The sequence below is a fragment of the Anthonomus grandis genome, chromosome 3 (genome assembly GCF_022605725.1).
Source record: "Anthonomus grandis grandis chromosome 3, icAntGran1.3, whole genome shotgun sequence".
Classification (NCBI taxonomy): Eukaryota; Metazoa; Arthropoda; class Insecta; order Coleoptera; family Curculionidae; genus Anthonomus; species Anthonomus grandis.
The window spans coordinates 32354746-32370583 of record NC_065548.1 but is presented as its reverse complement, the minus strand read 5'-3'; the positions used below and the strand labels follow the sequence as shown (position 1 = coordinate 32370583).

The 15838-nt window shown below is 31.7% G+C and overlaps 1 long non-coding RNA gene across 1 annotated transcript; it reads right to left on the bottom strand.

The window, feature by feature from the left end:
• Positions 1–4419: 4419 nt before the first annotated feature.
• On the bottom strand, positions 4420–4990 carry LOC126734417 (uncharacterized). Its single transcript, XR_007660045.1, has 2 exons — positions 4700–4990; positions 4420–4633 (listed from the first exon to the last, which is right to left on the bottom strand). It is a non-coding gene; the product is annotated as an uncharacterized LOC126734417 (long non-coding RNA).
• Between the last annotated feature and the right edge of the window lie 10848 nt (positions 4991–15838).

Genomic DNA, 15838 nt, shown 5'->3' with positions numbered 1-15838 from the left:
ATATTTTCGCTGACTCTCGTGATATGTAACTAAATGATCTAGTCTATCGTAACGTGAGAATTGGAATGCAGTTTTTGGCAATTTCGAAGGTCCTCTCTTAGTTGTTTTCCTGTACGTTTCGAGCAGCTATGTCCCTAGGTCCCTTCTAAACTGAAGTTGGTCAAGAGTACCACCATTATTCCTATGGAGTTGCCACGAGTTTTGTGAGGCCATGTCTACACAGTGGGAAAATACCACTTTTTACCTCGTACTGAAACTCTATATTGGCTTATGTTTTGGTCACTACGGTTTACACCTCCCATATTTTCGTTGTATGCCTTGATCAATTGAGGCTGATCTATATAAACATGCTTTTTTTCAGCCTGTGAAAATCGTTTGACCTTATTTACTGGCAAAACTGAACATGCATTGGTGGCTAAAGTAACAACACTATTGTCATTCCATTTGCATAGTGCGATTTCATTATCGGCAACACCCCATTCAAATGTACCTCGTGTCTTTTTCTTCAGAACTGCCGCATTGCTAAATGGAGATTGTGGGATCCGGTTTTCACGTATAGTACCAGTTGCTTTAATGTTCCTCATTTTTAGCTCCTTTAGAAGTGACAAAGATGTGAAAAAATTGTCAAAAAATATGTGAAAGGGCTGGTAAGGCATTTTCTGTAAAACATCTGCATATTGGAGAACAACTGACGCTCCCAAACCCAGGTGTTTATATGTGTGCGGTATTGTTATCGACGCACCTTGGTAGGGATCAAAATAAACAATGTAACCAAGGCGTAGGGTACCTACCCAAAATTTATACCCCCACCTTATAGGCTTGCCCCGAATAAATTGCTTACCGCTATGTCTCCCAAAATACGGTATCATGGCCTCATCAAGGCTGTGATTCTTTTCAACTGGGGCATAATCAAAAAAAAATTTATTTAGCCTCTTGAAAAGAGGGCGCAATTTAGAGTACGTTAGAGTTTAGAGTGTCTTTTTTATCAAGGGAAGTATTATCACTGCAATGAAGATTACTCATTATGAATTGAAATCTATCTCTGGAAATAGCGGCTAATATAAGTTTATTCTGGGTATCGTTGCAATTTTGCCAATACATATGTCGCCTTGGAACAGTTGTATATCCACTGACAAGTAACACCCCTATGAAGCAGTACATCTCGTCTGCAGTAACGTTACCGGGACGGTTTTTTTGCTGTGCATAAATATTGGTAAAATTGACAATTTCTCCTACCAAGTTCTCATCAAAGAACAGCTTGAAAATATATCCAGCGGAACGATTGCTTTATGCAGTTTGAACTGATTGCCATTGCATAAACGTAGACTCTAAATCTTTATTGAGAGTATAGTCAAACGTTTTTATGTGTTTAGGTCGCCTTTCAACAAAAGTGGACAGTGGTAGATCGTCATCACTGTTCCAGTCGTCTTCACCTTCTACGTCAAATTCAATTTCCGCCGGGGCCCTTAGTTGCACTCCGGGTAAATTATTTGGTACTACATCGTCTTCAGCCCCAGATTCTTCATCGGTATCGCAGTTTTCGTTGGCATTTTCGGGTGGAAAAATTGTAATGCCTGTATTAACATTCTCCAATTTCTCTAAGATTTCTGCCATGGTTAGTGGCTTTTTCCAATACCTGTAAAAAACCACATAGTAGTATATAATCCTACCGTCCTTTTAAAAGGACTCGTTTAATTGAATGCTCCTGGATTGATCAAGAAGTGTGAAACATAACCACAAATATATAAAAAGATCAGTATGTTATGTTATTTGTTAAAAACAATCAAAACAAGAACGAAAAAATAAACGAGTTTTAACATATCTTACCTTGAGTCACTCATTGCAAAATAACTATAAACACAGCGTGTTTTTTTCGTCACTATCGATCCAAAAATTAACAAAATCCTAACGATCGCGATTGACCTTGTTTAAGATGTTAACTAAATATAATGTGACACTGGCGACATCTTCAAACCGTCAGCTGAATCAGAAAAATACAGGTTTCTTTTTGAAATCCTTTTAAAAGGACGGTAGGCGTAAATGGGTTACTATGGACATTAGGTAGATAGATGAAATTACTAATTTTTTATTGCCTTTAAAGAATTTTGAAATTTATTTAGATATTGATATCTATGTATAAAGTTAATTTTGCCTTTCCCTAAAATTTTCATTTGGGTAGTACTTTCAATCAAATTTTAATTTGTCTTAGTTATTTTAATGTATTTTGAAAGTGTATTTTAATTGAATTTTACCTCTAATGATACCCAATTTCAATTTTAAACTTTGGATATTTCTATTTTATATTTTTTATATGTACATGTACAAACTATATAGCAACTTTTTTTTAAATATTTAATCCCTAATTTATCGGTTTGATTACATATTATATTTGACTTGTAAAAGTACTGTCCCGTTGAAAAAGTCAGCACCATAGAAATATATATTATGTGATATAAAAGAAGTGATGTAAAACTGATTTTTGTTCAATACAATAAAATTTTGCAAAATGTTAAAAATTTGTGTCTTAAAACATGATTTATTAAGAAATATATAATAATAATAAAATATTTAATTTCCATAAAAATGCTTTTTGTTAGGTAGTTTGTAGGTACCTTCCTCTAATGAAGTATGTTAAAAAAACACATAAATAGCTCATAAATGGTAATATTACTTATACTCGAACTCTATAATAATTAATAAATATTTATCATGTAAATATTTGTTGACGACGTCACTGGTAGAGACTTAGGGAGTGCTTGTATCGGTGGCATCAACAATGCGATCGAGCGGCGTTGCGATGCCATTACCGTTTTCTCTAATATACTTCATTTACATTTATTTAACGTTGTATATTGACTTCGATATAGAGTAACTTATCATATTTTATTTAAAAAAATGCTCGATATTTTATTAAGGGGAAGCAGTAGTATTGTTTTGTGTCTTCGGAAACAACTGAAAATTTTTATCATATTATAAAGTGATTTTTGCCATTTCTATATAAGCATTTAGCATCATTGCAACAGAGATGTTGCAAGCAAACAATCCTGCTTATAGTTGGGCATGCTACTTCTAGCCTTTCAATGTTCTAATGTTATAGATTAAAATGTACTCCCTTTTCTGATGCAACAATCTCCTATCTGTAATATTAGTTTTTCAATGCTGTATAAATAAATTTATAAAATATCGATGAAAAGTAAACTTTAAAAGAGATACTTATATAACAATTGGGTAAAATGAACCTTTTTTATGAATGGGAAATTGGCTGCATGAACTGTAGGCGAATAAAACGAAGTATATGAACTAGTGTAAAGAAAATATATCAAAGTCAAATCTCAGTAAATGCAGCAAAATTTTAAAACTTTTTTAAGGCTTCTAAACATTTTTCTATGCCTGTTAACAACACGAATTGCTGATTCCAATTGCTGAAAACCGACTGAAATCTCTAACATAGGTATGTACCATCAAGCAAATTGCTTGCCTTTTCCAAATGCCAAACCACTGATTCATGACGTCGCATTTTCCTCTACTTTTGTTAAAATCAGAATGGCAGAAATGCATTCGTAAATCAAGTTTTAACTACCAACTAAGAATCTTTTTACGCTAAAAATCAGCATTTATCTGATGTTATAAAAATAAGTATTTATTATAAATTTTATATGTTATATTTAATATACATACATATTTTATATTCTCTCTTTTATATTCTTTTCAATTATTGCATAGGAAAGTATTCATGAAAGTAAACTACTAACTCTTTACTACAGAAAAGGAATTATAATTATAATTTTACATTTTATTTTTTTTATGGGACTGGTTTTAATCAACTGACCAGCTTCTATCTTTATAAGGTTTTTTTTAAACCTTTCTAACTTAAAACTGTATCTTACAATCGCAGTGGCTTATCTTTTTTTTTCTTAGTTTTCGAGTTAATATCGAAATGAAAATTTTTATGTCTTAATATGGATATATCACGTGGCATTAATAATTACTTTTTTTGTTGTTTATTTGGCATCTCCCTTCGCAGTGTATTTAGGCATCGGATGTTACCAGAATGTTGATATTATTATAATAAAAATATGATTTAATTTAAATATCATAATCCAAAAAAAAATAAACCATGTTTAAAGGCCGACTATAAACACCGAACAAAAACAGAAATTTTTTTAATCACCAGAAAAATTTTTAATCAATAAAACAAAAAATATTTTTTTACAGCATTGGCCAGGTTTTTAGTAAAAGGTTAAGATATGACTTACGATTTAAATGTTCAGTATAAGTAGTCCAATAATTCTATTTACCAACACTCTGTACCAGACATTTATTTATATATACTTCACCTGTTTTGGTGATCTACTATCCGCATCCAGTGACGGTTTTTCCGTTACCAATAATGCATGTTATGTAAATAAACATTACCACAACTAGAAAAACTAGCTTTATCAGTCCATCAAATTTGAAAAAGGAACTGGAGTTTTTCGCTGCACATTTCTCTAAGCCAATAACCATGGTCGAGTGGTTTGTCAAATTCATTTTCTGATACAGCTTGTTGTAAGGATAAAATTCGAAACACTGAAGGATGAATAATTCTTAGATGTTTGATGATTCTTAGATCTTTGCTGAGCGATTCCTCTCGCTGAAAATACGATATAGCTTCAACGTATGCAAAAACGTTTACAACATTATCTTCATGGCTTCCTACCGAACGCCTTCTAATTGGAACATGAAGGGGATGTACACTTCTTCTTTTCCTTAAATGTATTGCAAGTCGCAATACTTTTCTGCTATAATGCCTCCGTTTAGTATATTCACATGCTGCAATAGGAGCATTTTCAAAAGAGTGAAAATATACAGTGAGTAAGTCATATGCAGCCTCCGCACTGGTGTAAGTCATTTTAACAATAAAAACACACCCAAAAAATACAACAAAAGCAATTTAAAATAATGAACTTGAATTAGAACAATGCGCATCTAATTAAAAATGTCAACTGTCAAAAACAAGTTATTTGCAATTTCATTTGTTTATTTTCATGGAAACCTGCTGATGAATTTCCATGGCTATCTAAATTTACGTCCTTTCGAGTCTGCTAGGAAAACTATACTGTGCAAATGATTTTCTGAAAAAATCAAAGCTAAAGCCTTTAATTCAAATGACGCCTCCTATCAAATTTACTAAAAGGTTTCGCGTATTACTGTATACAGTATTTAAAAATACCCACATTTTACTTTTAAACAAGCCTAAATTGAACATAATCGGATAAGTGTTTTAAAAGTTATAAACATTTAAACCATTACACTTTTACTACCTTCCGCCTGGCAGCTGCTGCTCTCTAGCAGCAGCTCTCTAGCTCAGGAGCACGAATCCCTGTATTTTTTTAACAAAAAAAAATATTAGATTTACTAAAAATAAAAAGGTTAACTCTAATAAGCTCGCCTCGTAACCTACATGATTAAAAAAAAAAAAAAAAAAAATACTTTTATTACCATTCAAAATTATTAAACATTATTACAGAATATACAAAACAAAATTCCATGAATATACAAATAATTCAAAATTACAACAATTTGTTTGGTAATCGGAGTGCAACCCGATTTTTATAAAAAAAACCGATACACATGCAAGTACATAGATTACTTGTATATGTGCTGTACAACCCGTGTTCCTAAATAAACTATTTTCTAAAAAACGTAATATTATGTATTTACAATGAGGTCCATACCAAAATCAAAAGGGACAATATGTGCATTTTACAATGAACTAGCGAGTGGCTATGAAGCTGGGCAAAAAGAAAAACAAAAAAAAACAAAAGAATCCAAAGACGAGCGAGAACGGTATAGGGGCGAGCACGGAGGGTAGATAACAGGCAAGTGAGAATTCAATTTTAATGTAAATATTTGCAATTAGCAAGATCAGGTGTGCAGAATATTAATTAAAACAAAAATACCATTTTGTAAAATACGGTCACATTAGGTTACCATAATTTGCGTGTTTAAGAGATATTTTTTTAAGTTTATAATAAATTTTTTAGGCGAACATTTCTTTATATAAATAGGTAGTTCATTCCACATCTGAATGCCCATATATAAAAAAGATTTTTTAAAGGTTGCTGTTCTATGTAAAGGAATTCTAAGCAAATTTCTTGGGGAATTCCTTATACAAATTTCTTGGGGAATTGGGGATTGGGGAAGGGGATTTCTTGTATTATAAGGAATATCTTGATTAAAAAATAAATTTCTTAAATTTGCAGGCTGTCCGGTTTTCATTATTTTATAAATTAAATTAAACATATGGACTTTCCTTCTATTGCTCATATTCAGAATTAAATTAGAATTTAAATATGGAGTTATGCGGTTTCTAGAGGCAATATTAAATGAATATCTCATGCAACTATTCTGAAGTTTTTATATTTTGTTCGATAAGTATTTAGTTAAAGAATCGCCGTATACAATATCCCCATAGTCAAGTAATGAAAGAACTAGTGTATCACACAGCCAATATTTTATTTTTGAAGGCAACATTTTCTTATACTGATAAAGGCCCTTTAATCTGATGTATAGGCGGCTTGAAGTTTGACTTTAATATGGGAAGTAAAGTTAAGATTTGAATCAATAACTACACCTAAATTACGTTTTTCAGTTACAACTGGAACAGACTCGCCTTTAACAACTACTTTAAATCTGTTTAAAACCTCTTGCAGCTGACTCTTGTTATGTGTTACAAACATTACACACGATTTTGATGCGTTAAGTTTTAAGTTATGATTCTCAGTAAACACGGCCAAGCTCTGTAGATCAGTATTTATTTTATTTTGCGCCTCATGCAGACCTGGAGTATCAAAAGCAATATATACCTGGGAATCGTCAGCATACTGTTGGAGTTTTGAATTTTGAAGACACTTTTCCATATCAGCCCCATAGAGAGAAAACAGCAACGGTCCTAATATGGATCCTTGTGGAACACCCATGGTAAGAGGCAAGAAGTTGGAGAACTCATAATTTGACTTTTTGATTACCCGAACGCAGTGAGACCGACCCTCAAGATAAGATTGGAAAAATATAATGGCATTTGTAGACAACCCAAAATAGTGTAATTTAGCTAATAGTAATTTATGATCAATGGTGTCGAATGCTTTACTAAAATCAAGTAGGGTTAAGCAAGTTATCTGTTTTTTGTCTTCTTTAATTCTAATATCATTAATAAGGCTTATGAGACTTGTTGTAGTACTAAATGATTTTCGAAATCCCGACTGACAATCAGGAATTATTTTAAAGTTATATAAATATTTAGAGAGTTCATTATAAATGTGACGTTCTAATATTTTTGATATAACTGGTAAAATGCTTATTGGTCTTAACCTCCCATCTAAGCCTAAACCGGCAGCCGAGTCTGCGTGCAACGAGATTTGTTGAAAAATAATTTTAAGTATTTCTGCAAGAGTAAAATAATGAATATGATGAGTTGGTGGTAGCTAAAGGGTCTCAAATCAAAGCCATAATTTAGCGAGTAAGCGTCTTACTTGGTTGCCTTACAATGTCTTAAGCGTTCCGTCATCATATGGTTGTGCTCGAATGACGTCATGTCTAACCGCTGTCAGACTCTAAATATTAGCTATACCTTTCAGGCTTTCATCGGTATTGCATTCGTTTTGGAGACTGACCTGAACCATGAAAACACCCATTTGTCCAAGTTTTCAACACGTTTTGAGTCTAAATCCGATCTCATACATTTTAAGGATCAGATCTAGATTGTAACAACATACAAATTAATTTCGCCCTGAAAACGTTTAAAAAGGGCAGACATTTGCCCACGAGGAAATACAATAAACAAAAAAGTTACTGGCGTAAACATAACCTCACTCATATTTTTTTTCACACAGAAATAAACACAAACTAATCAAAAATCAATTTAAAAAAATATCCGTGCAACCTCAGCTTTACGTTCTTCACTATATTTTTTGCAAAACTATTCGCTCTTTTGATAATTTATTATTTTCTGTGCATTTTTATTTGGTTTGGATGTCTTAACTGTGTCATATACATTAATATTAAATAACTTAAAACTAATACTAAGAAATCTAAGCTTCTACTCTAAAAAAATATCAAAAAATTGATATCAATATTTATTGTTTATTATTGTTTGTATAGCTTCCCTTTGACTTTGATATATCGAGTTTATTACAAACGCTTAAAGCGCCTTATACGATGACGTCATGACTTTATCGGTCGAATGATATGTTTTAAGACCCTTATAGCCGCTTACTCGCTAAAATATGGCTCAAATGCACCCGTATATGATGAGCACGTTGATCACGAACTTAATAAATATACGGCGGGAATTCTAAAATCGCGACTTTAACCGATTCCAAGCGATCTATCGGTTTTAACCGCGGTTAAGCCCTTGGTTCACCTTGAACAGTCCCTTGATAATATAACCAATCGTGTCCGCTTGGACGTGTTTGGTTGAAGTAACTTCGTAATTTGTCAGCTGTTATTATCATAATATTATTTGTTTTTAAATAATACATAATAATAACATAAATATCAAAAAAGAAAACTTATTAGCTATAATAAATTTTGTGTCATTTTTAAAAAGGAAATAATTTGTTGTTTGTTTTTATTTTTTCCCGCACTTATTTCAATATCTTTGACATTTGACGTTTAGAAAACAGCTCCGGACGTGGGTAATTACTGTTCCAAATTGATGACGTATAAAGGGCTAATTGGTGACGTCACGTATCTTAAGCGGTTATAACTATAACCGCTTGGACGTGTTTGGTTAATACCGTTTAGGAACGGTAATTACCGATAGACCGCTTGGAATCGGTTTTAGTCGTGACGAGAAAGGTGATTCTAAATTTCAAAAACTAACTCGTAATTCGATTTGATTTAGGTTTCTTGGTATATATTTGTTATTTTCCCTAATATTTGACAGATGGAAACGTCAATTGCCTTTTCTATTGATAAACACTAAGAATTTTTGTTTATTTTGTTAATTTTTTTCGCCTCCGTGTTTTTTATTTAAATACTAGCTAAATGCCCGCGGCGTAACTTGCGTGGAATTTGAAAATAAAAGAAAAGTTCTACTGAAGAACTTCTTCGTAAACAACATTTTTTTTGCCTTCTTGTGCCAGAATTATTAAGTTTTTCGGTGAACTTGTTCTAGAATAGGCTACATAGAATTGTCCATGCGTAAAGCAATCCTGTCTCAAATCAATCCCTGCTATTTTTCAGTCTGGCCCTGCGACTTGTAATAAACAAACCAAAAAATTCTTCGAAAAAGGAGATGAGAAGCTTCCTTCCGTGTGCCGCCTTATATTTGTAGTAGTTTCTTACAGCGTTGTCTTCAATATCATAACGTATTTACAACGTAAATAAAAAAAATTATTTTAACCCCGTTTACCTTAATACACCCCTGGCATAAACAAAATTTAAATCACAATTTTTATTTTAAATGCACTTGTGTTCATCCACTTTTAGTTTTAATATGGCAACATGGGTGCAATTAATAGGACCTATAACACCAGGGAAATTGGATCGCTTCATAAATGTTAATTTATTAATTTGTTTCTTATCTGTCTGTATATATTTGGAAAATTAATGAATCAGTCAGCAAGGTGATTGTCAATAATTTCAACAATTTTATGGATCCAATCACTTGCAGTAGTTTCGCTAATTCCAAATTTAAAGACTTGTTCAATGCGTGGAACGGTTCTTAGTTGCTATTTACCAGTGCGTTTCTGCGATTTAACCAAAATAGGGGAAAACGTGACGTCACGGATCAACTGTTTGACGTTTGGTATTTACCAATTATTACCCGGTTTTGGACTTTGGTTATTCTTTCGGTTATACAGTCCAGAAGAAGGCTATGCTAAGATTCGGTGATATGGTGTGCGCCCTTTATAATTTAAGAAAAATAAATATCAATTAGTTTTAAATTATCAAGGAGAACAAGTAGTAGTTAAGGTTGAGGGCCTGGAAACGACAGGCAATTTGCATGATGGTACTATTAACCTATTTTAAAAATTTTATATTATGTTATATTTGTTACGCATACATATTTTATAGTCTTTTCAATTATTTCATAGTAAAGTATTAATACGCTACTTAGTAAAAAAAAGTTAAATTAACGGAGAGAACATTTAAAATTAATTCCGGCAATAAGGTGTTTATGGCTTCACCCATGCAAATTTACATGACCATTATACATAATTCATTTTAGATCGAATAAAAGCACAATAGTTTATTCGAGAGAAAAGAATGGCTAAGGCTCTGGAACATCAAAAAATTTGACTTCATTTTTTAATCAAACAGAAAAGAAAAAACAAAAACATAAATTCTTTGATTCCTAATAACCAATTCACTTCAGCAACTGTTTCTTTAAATCAGAATTTTTAAGTGATGGGGAAACAATACGTCACACTTACCTGTCAAAGTTGTCAACCAAAAGAGTAACCGCGGTTCTTACCAATTCAACGCTGAAAATCGGCTTTGTTGGTAACAATATGTGGCCTAAAATCTTGACATACTAAAACTGCTCATTCAATGGTAACTCTACTTCCTCTGCCTCTATTATTAACAGAAGGTTGTGGAAAATAGAGTCGAATTAGATCTATTAGTTGTTGTGGTTAAGAAAGCTTCTTGATATATAAATGAAAACTGGGTATGACTATTGATAAATAATCAATGAAACAAATACGTGTAAAAACGGATGCTGACACATTATGCACGTATTAAATAAAGAAGAAGCTATATCGTCTGATGCATACGATATACCCAAGCGTGTCATCGACAAATGTTAAAAACTAGGCAACCCGCAAGACACTAACGATTGAAAATTTTATTTAGAATCAGTCATATTGAGTAATCGTGTCGAATCGTAATTTTAGAATCCCAGTAGGACTGGTAATGCAAATGGCTACGATACACAAAAATAACCACTGCCTGGTGGCCGCCATTTTTAAAGTGGTTGTGTCCTTTTGATGTCTGTCACTCTGAATATTTTTAGTGTTGCCAACAAAAAATGTATTAAATAATGAAGTTGATGATGCTGACGTTTGACGTGTGGCCTCTCATGAACTAAATTAATTTTTTTCATTGACATTGTTTTTAAACCATCACTGGGATTCTAAAATCACCACTTGTCACGATCACTCGATATGACTAAAAATAAAAGTATTTTTAACTGAATTTGTTAAGTAAATACAAACAAAAATTGTTTTGCATTTTACAACATCATTTTCATGGTATTAGGATTTATAAGATTCAAATTTAGGTTTAGATTTACAAGATTCAAGATTATCAGAATAATAAAGCAAATATTTTAAAGTTCATGCATCTATCCCAAGTTAATTGAAACTTTATATCAGAGGATTACTTAAATTTTAACGAAATTCTCAAAGAAGTATAAGAAAAATCACAGATCTAACGCAACTATCTAAGGGGACGTAGTTGTGCTCATTTGCCGCTTTTCCGACGTCTAATCCGCTCTCGTGATTGGTCACTTTTAGCATCTTAGAAAAGATCAATTAAAAAAAACCTCACATCAGAATGAGTTAAAAATTGGTCAAAGAGTTTCTTATTTGATTCCGCTCCATTATTTTGTTTGACGATGCGTTATAATTTACATTTTGTGATTTGATATTATTGCTATTACTTGGTCGGGGGCTTTCACGTCGTTGACTGTCTTACCGATGGTAATTATTTACAGTTTATTGATGTAGAATTTAAAGTGGTTCTTCCTTTAAAATAAAACGAAAACTAACGAATAAATAAAGGCTTCTAAAAGGGAATAATCAGTAATTATTTTAGGGCTTATAAACATAATTTTTCACATGAAATTAAAAATATGTCAAAAACGGTTACACTTAGGTATAGAACATTATACACAAAATATACCTAGAATTTTACGTTGAAGCCAAAATTTGTCAAAATATTTTAGTTGTGTGGCCTCATTCAACGTTGCCACATAAACAATACATAAACAGACTTACACTTAGAAACTAACATAAACAAGTTTTAAAACAATTAAAATTAAACAATATAAAAAACAATTAAACAACCCTAATTTAAAACAAAATAATATCGAAAATATCTGGAACCCATGTATACAGGGTGTCCAAGATAAGGATCCTAAGCATGGGGATCTCGGTACCTGTTGGAGATACAGCATCGGTTAAATTAGGAAAAAGTTGTGCACTTTGAAGCGTATTTACATGGCGTTGAGAAACTTCAAAAATTTGCTAAAAAAATAGAAAATTTGCATTTTTCCTTTCAACTAACAAAAAAAATGTGACATGTGATACATCATTGAATTTGTAATAAAAAATGGAATCAGATACAGGGTGTACTTTTTTTCCGCGCCATATAAAAAAATAAAGTTGATGATGGTTTCTCGGAAACGAAACGTCGGATATAAAATTTTAAATCGCCATCACGTACTACTTCAAAAGTGTCAATAGTTTTTTGATATCTTTTAAAATGAAGCCAGGAAAAAATAAAATCGATATTGGCAAATTTCCGTTTTTTCCAAATATCTCAGCAGGCCATGGAAATTTTTGAAGTTTCTCAACGGCATGTAAATACGCTTCAAAGTGCACAACTTTTTCCTAATTTAACCGAAGCTGTATCTCCAACAGGTACCGAGATCCCCATGCTTAGGATCCTTATCTTGGACACCCTGTATATACGAGTACATAGGTGTTTTATAAAACCAATTTCTGCAAAGTAACAAAGTTTTTTTTTTAAATATCAAATACCTTTTTTTTAATAGAGATCTAAAAAAGATTTTCTCTCGACGTCTCATGTTTGTATTAATACTTTCTTATTTACAGGTCCCACAAGTGTCCCTTTGATAAGGGTGTTAACTTACACATTTTTAACTAAATATGAAACATGCAAGAATCGAAAGATTTAGTAATGAGTGTTTATTTTAGGATAAACCTAACGTTTGGGAAAGAACCACACTTGTTCAATGCGTTCTTTCGTTTCATTTTAATTAGTTAGTTAATTCTTAGACATGGAAGTGACCAAATCTGTGTATTTTGTAACTTAAACCATTATTAAAGAAATAATAATAAAAGGTCAGTGTGTTAATTGTCTTTTGCTACGTCCTCTTCTCCATTCTTGACAATTCGTGCAGGGAAGCACGCATAAAATACATCCTTGGTGTCAATAACTAAAGAGTACACAACAATACAAACTTTTTCAACCTCCCAAATAAATATATACGTATGTGTTTAATTAAGCTGTACTATAATTAAGGTACAATTCAAATCATATAGAAAGGAATAATAATATAAATATGTAATTTAAATAATATTTTAAAACTGAAAGTTGACCTTCCCTACTTCCAGAATGTGCCAAGGAGCACACTAATACACTGAGAAAATTCCAATCTAAATTATAGTAAGGGATTACTAGGATTAGGAATTTTAAAATACGTTCAAAATACACACTTAATGTGAGGAAATTTTAGCATCAAATCACAGATATAACCCAATGCTTAAAATTCAAACTAATTTTTACGTCATACCTATGTACAAATATTTAGTTTATGTAACTCCATATTAAAAATTACCCCATTGTCTTAAAAAATTAAAATGTATAATATGTATATTATTATTAATTTTACTAAATAAAATTGTTATTGCTTTTGTACAGATTTTTGCCAACGAAAAAAAAATTTTAGACTTTAAAAAAGTTATCAAGGAAAAATAAATAAAGTGTGATTCGACAACACCAAAACGTTTAACAAATTTTAAACAATACAAAAACCTTCACAAATATTTTATGAAAATCCCAACATCTTTTATAAAACATTCGTAATTCAATACTGTTTTCAAGAATAACAACCGTTATCTGCCTGATTTTAAGACCACCCAGTATAGAATATATTTTAATTTTCAAACATCTGATAGTCTATGACATGTATACCCTTCAAAACAGTATGGTTCTCTACAAACCAAAACTAAAGGCAAATAGCAAAATAAATATAATTCCCAGAATTTTATTTCCCTCTGGTCACCCGCCGCCGCCTTTCCTCTCCCAGCAGCCGGCTAGTGGCGCTATAGCTAGTGATGGTCTTTTACGAAACTAACGATTTAAAAATAACATTAACGCCATCTCTCGGAAATTTTTAAAACTGGTTTAGTAAGTCTAAAACTAAAGTCTAGGATGGAGGCTGATATCGTCCCCTTTTAAATTCTTAACTAAATTTAACTTTCGATTTTGTATTTTTGTAAACATAACCTCTCAAAAACTTAATTGTTTTGCTACTAAACATAGTGATAGGGTTTTCATGAGTAAGTTATTATAATAATATATCATAATATGTATAAATTAAAAAAAAAACAAAAATAAAGGACATTGTATGTGGCAGCCAACCACCAAATAAAAATAAATCTCAATACCGAAAAAAAGGAAATATATAAAATTTAAAAACAAACCAAAACATTTTACCCTTTTGTGTCAAAAAGTAAACCTTTAATGCCTTAATCCACAGAATAAATGGGCCTAAGTAATTTGTACCACCTACTCTCTCATCACTTATTATAAACACCCCACTAATGGCGCTAAAAACCAAACTTATTAAATTAACATTTTTGGTTAAACTGATTTCACGTACTTAAATCTTATCTTTAAATTAAATATTATCTTGCTATTAACTATCCTGAATTTTTAGCTTTATGAAACTAAACCCAAAAATCCCGAATAATAAAATTTTAAATACCAATAAATTTTAAAGCCAGACCTGTGCAACTTTTCAAGCTTGAGTGGCTGGAACTGAGGTCAGACGTCTAACTAAATAGTACGTGGGCGTCTGAAGTCAAATTTTACGAACCAAATGTATATATTTAAAAAAATATGTTTAAAACATTTATTATAGATCTATGAACTCGACTTTAATAAAAGATTTTTTCAATTTCCTTCAGTCGGCAATGTAAATTTTATTAAGACTTAGAACTATAGAATTTGTTTTGATCAGTTTTCCCCAACAAATTTTAATAACGCTGATACTGCTGGCTTTACTATAGTAGTCACCATCTCTTTAAGAATCTGATTGATCTCGCCCGCTGGCGCCACCATATTACGGTCGTTTTAGAAATTTGAGCAGTTTTTAATTCATGTATTTAAATGCCAATATATTTGTCACTAAACTCAATAACTGTCTTAATACCCTAAAGTATCTGAAAAAACGATTATATAAAACAAAAATTTAATGAGTCCCGCGCTGCAGTTAAACGCGTAATTTCACCGGACTAATGCAAGAAATGTGAGAGGTCACACCTGCAAACACAGGTTACTTGTCACAGGCAACAGACCGTAGCCGATCGAGAGTTCTAGCCGTGACACTGGTTTCGTGGCGTCAAAATTGAAGCCGAGATTTGGTGGCGCACGCCGTACAGTGGAACGACTAAGTGGAGATACCGCGGGACCTAATATTTTACATTTTACTTACTTTACTTTAATATATTTTTTGATAAATGTTTTAAATATTTTTTATTATTTATTTTATTGGAAAAATATACATAAACGGTGTTTCAAATTCGTCTACCCTCAAAATACGAAAATGGATAATTTACCCCAAAGTTGCACATTATTTACTTGTAAAAGAATATGCCATATAAAAAAATATATATTATATTTTATGTCGTTTTAAAGATTATTAAAAAAAAAACAAATTTTCAAAAACTTATTCTTGACACTTTTGTGGGTTATCTTGGTTGCTATGGGAAAGTTTTTGCATTGCTGTATTACTTTTTCGTAAAAATTTTAATGCCGAAAACAAAATTAGGTAGGTACCTACGCCAAATTTTTGTTGCTTATTAAATCGAAAATTTGA